The sequence below is a fragment of the Mercenaria mercenaria genome, chromosome 1 (genome assembly GCF_021730395.1).
Source record: "Mercenaria mercenaria strain notata chromosome 1, MADL_Memer_1, whole genome shotgun sequence".
Lineage (NCBI taxonomy): Eukaryota > Metazoa > Mollusca > Bivalvia > Venerida > Veneridae > Mercenaria > Mercenaria mercenaria.
Window position 1 is genome coordinate 2,441,800 of NC_069361.1, and position 5,126 is coordinate 2,446,925.

Consider the following 5,126-nt stretch of genomic DNA (forward strand, 5'->3'; position numbering starts at 1 on the left):
AACTCTACTGAGGTTCAATGAAAAAAAAAAAGAATACAAACTGTAGGAGTTATTTGGTGACAAAAAGACTTTTTATGGACAACAGGCCATCACATAAACTCTGATGGACCTCAATTGACCAGCTAAATCTGAGGTCATCTAATAGCTAAATCTGAGGTCAACGAATGTAATGTAACAACATACTGGTTGCATGCAAAAGCTGACATACTGCAGATTACTAGATTACTATTCTTTATATATTGAAACAAATTAAGCACTGCTAGTGCCCAGTGTCCAGTTGAAATAAAGCTGCTCACCCTTGATCTTGGTCAAAATTTTAAATTTCAAAATTTTTATAACAAGAATATAGAACGATAGAGCTATATATCAAAAAAGGCAGCGTTTTGATCAAATGGATCTGGATACCATCTTCTAACTGCCCAAGTCACACACGAAGGAATGACTCTCCTGTTCTTGTATTTCAACTTCCCGTATTCATGAATATTCCACATGCGGTATGCAGAATGCCGTTTAGGTTTCTGTAGATCCTCCTCATTCCTTGCAAAACGGTGCAAAGATATCGTTCCTATACAGCTGATTTATTATTGTATAGCCAGAGGTTCTAATATGACCAGTTCCATTTCCTGAATGTAACATTTAACCACTTGTTATATAATCAGTAAACCAAACATTTGTGGGATTGTTCATCTTATTATGCCCCCCTTGGAAGAAGGAGGGGTATATTGTTTTGCAGATGTAGGTCGGTATGTAGACCAATCCGTTTCTGGATGATAACTATAGAACGCTTGGGCCTAGGATCATGAAAGTTGATAGGAAGGTTGGTCATCATTAGCAGATGACCCCTATTGATTTTGAGATCTGTGGGTCAAAAGTCAAGGTCACAGTGACCCTGAGATCAGGAAAATTGATAGGGAGATTGGTCATGCCCTATTGATGTTGAGGTCATTAGGTCAAAATTCAAGGTCACATTGGCCAGGAACAGTTAAATGGTTTCTGGATGATAACTTGAGAACGCTTAGGCCAAGGGTCATGAAAGATGCAAGAGAAGTTCATCATGACCAGCCAATGACCCCTATTGATTAAAAGGCCAGTAGGTCAAAGGTCAAGGTTACATTGACCCGGAACATTTAAACTGTTTCGAGACAATTACTTGAGAACGCTTGGCCCTAGGATCATGAAACTTGATAGGGAGGTTGGTCATGACAAGTAGATAACCCCTTTAGATTATGAGGTCAGTAGGCCAAAGGCCAAGGTCACATTGACCCAGAACATTTAAACCCTTTCCTGGCGATACCTTGAGAACGCTTGGGCTTAGGACCACGAAACTTAATAGGGAGGTTGATCATGACAAGCAGATTTTGAGGTCAGAAGGTCAAAGGTCAAGGTCACATTTAACCAGAACAGTAAAACTTTTGTTTTGTTTACAGTGAGCATATAATGTCTGTTCCTTGTGCAGTTACTGAATGCATCAAGGGGGGCATTTTGTGTTCGACAAGCTGTTGTTAAGTAACATAAGAATGGCAGTAATGTCACAAAGCCAGGTTTTTTTATAAACATTGTTTTGACATAGCAAAAAGTAACCCACTACAAATGACCAAGTATGAATATGTCATTCCAGTGCTTTGATTACAACAATAACACATTTTTATAGTGAATTCATACGCAAACATAAAATTTGGCATACAACAGGAAGTAAATCGAATTTCCTTATACAAAAATGCTTGCTGAAGTTCACAAGGTTTAGTTCCAACAGAAAAGTCAGCAAGGTATCAATTCTTTCAGTGCTTTTATTATACGAGTGGGAAAGAACCTATATAGCAAGTTTGGTCTCAATAGGTACATTCAAATAAGTTATTCATTATTGATGCCGATCAAGCAGACATTCCAACAAATGTAGTTTAGAGATACAGACAGGACACTACTTGGGTCTAACTATAGTGATGGAAAAGTGCACACTTTGTCAAACCTTTAGTGATAGCTAAAATAAAATCCTTATTGTTTGAGGAGGAATGTCCGGTTTTCATGAATTATGTCCTCTCCCTTTAGTATTGTTCTACAGTCATGATTTCCTCTTCCTCAATGGTATCCCCAACCCTCCTCCTCCTAAAAATTCTCTTGGTTATTGTCTTACTCTTCAATTCAGTTTGTATGCCCTTCTCTATTCCAGTGGTTCTTCTTTCTTCCTGTTTGTCACTATCTTTAACTTGAGGTACAAGTGAAGGTATGCTACTAAATGAAAGCGGCTCAATGTTTGATTTAGCCTTCCCCCCTACCCATAGGGCAGATCTGGTCTGGTTGGTTTTCTGACACCAGGGAGCACTTCCTTTCTTGGGGACTCCATTTCTTCTTCACTACTATCCCCATCAGTTCCTTTGGTGGAAAGCCCTTCATTGCCTATCAATTAATCGGGATCATATTTGTCTAACTCATCTATCGAAGCAGTCTTCAACAGACTTTTCTTGGTCCAAACCCTGTAGTCTTGCAACAACTTCTTCAGTGACAGCAGGTACTGTTCTTGGCCTAAGAAAGTTGCTGACATTTGGCTGGAATGTAGGACCCCTGTCAAATGAATACTCATACTTCATGAAGTATTCATGAAGTTTGCATGATTATTTCACGCAGAACTTCATAATTTATTTGATATTCAGTATACTCATGTTCCTTTTAAACCATTCCTAACTGTAGTATGATAAATATTTCCTTCTCATTTGCTGCACAAACTTCTCAAAAATTGCTGAATCACATGTGCAAAAAATTTCACAGCATGCAACAAAATAATGGAAACTGATCATGTGACATGAATTTTATGTTCATGAACATTCATGAACAGTTCATGAACTTATTCATTTATTGTAAAAGGTAAACCTAAGTTTTATGTTTAATGAATGGACAGTTCAGAAACACACAATTGGGTTAAAGAACTGGCACTGAACTAGAAAAAGGTTTTGAATTTTAGTACTTTTAATGAATCATAGATATACTCATTAAATATTCATGACTTTTTCTTAAGAACACATAAAGAATGTTTTAAGAATTTAATATTCTTAAACTGCTCATCAAATGTTCATCTTTTTTTTTTCAAGAATTTTTCTTGATTTTATAGGTATATTGACATTCATGAAAAAATCTTGATTCATTCTTAAACTAGTTCATGAATATTTCAAGGATTTTATGAATCTGTCAGTAATGCTTGATATCTTCATGAAGTAGATCAAACGACACTTCATGCATAAAACTTCATGAAGATAGATTAAGAAGTAATCCAGAACAGTTCATGAATAATTCATAATGGTGATGAAAAATTCATCATTTCATGAATTCCATTTCGCCGGGGGAGACACCTCCTGCACTAGAGTCTAAACATCTCTGCCCTGTACAATGTTTCTTAATGCAGTTGTTTGCCACTCCTCTGCTGAATTACATATATATAATTAGTCTTGGCAACCACAACTGATCTGGGGTCTGATTGTTTTCAGTTCGAACAGGCTGATTGTTCATAGTCACACGCCAGCTCTCTAGAGCCTGGTTTAAACAAGGAAGGAAGACAGTCTACGCACAGTAAATATGTACCTGGTTCATCACATTAAGGGCTTGAGAATCTTCTAAGGTGTGCAACGTTTAGTAGAAGATGTACACTACCTTTCGGAAGACATCCCTACACTGTCTCAAAAATAGATAAAATTAAGTAAAACACTATTTGTGCTGTGGATTAGAAAGCATTTTCAATTTTTCTGCCCCTTTCACTGAGTGGAGGGGGCATCTGGATTTGGTCATGTCCATGTGTCTGTCTGTTTGTGATGCGCTGATTTTTCATCTGGCTCCGCACCCTATTTCTAGAGTTACTGCCCCTGAAATAGTCAAAAATGCACATTATCACCTTGTGAAGTGTCTAGCTCAAAACGTATTTCATGTAAATTAATGAAATATTGCATGAGTCTTTATCATGATATAAACTTGTGCATTTCTTTATTTTTTGTCTCACTCCGACCCCTATTTTTAAAGTTACAGCCCCTGAAATAGTCAAAACTGCTTATTTTCAAAATGACGTGCCTAGCTCAAAAAGTGTTTGATGTAAATTTTTGAAACCTTGCATGAGTCTTTATCATGATGTGACCTTGCACACTTGGCATTCTTCTTAAGAATCTTAGCCCTTAGATCAGGGTTATGGCCCTTGAAATAACCAAAATAATGGATTTTTTAGCTAGACTATACAAAGTATAAAGAGAGCTATCCAACTTGAACTGGCGTCGGCGTCTTTCCGCGTCCCTACCTTGGTTAAAGTTTTTTTTACACTTTCTCTTTTTCTTCTTATCTCTGTAATTACTTAAAATAATTATTCCTCATCATCACCCACATCATCTGACATAAGGGCCATAACTCTGGCACCAATATTTCATGATTTATCCCCCCTTTCAATTAGATTTTCAGGTTAAAGTTTTATGCATACTCCTCCCATCATAATGCCAGGCACAAAAGGTAGATCTAGTTTGTCAAGCACACCAGCAAAGAAAACTGATACAGTAACCAGTATATCTGTATCAAATACCAAGACTTACACAACTTTGGTAGGTTAGCTTATTTAGATAGGATTATTTATCTGAGTAAGTCTTATAAGAAAAATAATTCTATGAGTACCAACAGATGCAGGATTTTTTTTTTTTTTTTTTTTTTTATGTAATGTGTAATGTTGCACCGACACATGATAGGTCATATGGCGATCAAAACTTATAATATAACTTCGATGAAGTTATTATCTTCTTACTCTAGAACATTTCATTGAAATAAAGACTAAGACAAGTTGATATTTGATAACATTGTTTATTTTGTGTTTGTAGTTAATCGGTGAATCTCAATCTTGAATATCACTCCTGCAGAATGGACAATTCGGATTCCTTGTATTTAAAAACATTCTTATAACACAGTCAACACACATAATGTGTCCGCATGGCACTAAAGTGACATTTTTCTCCTTCTCCAAGCAAATTCTACACTTCTTGAATTCTTCTAGTGCTTCTTGTACTTTCTGGTTGACCAAGTTCGTTGCCTTCGAAAAGGTTTCCGAAACAAATGTTCCCAATATAATTCTTAGAGCGACGATATTGGCAGTTTCAGAGTCATCGAGTTGT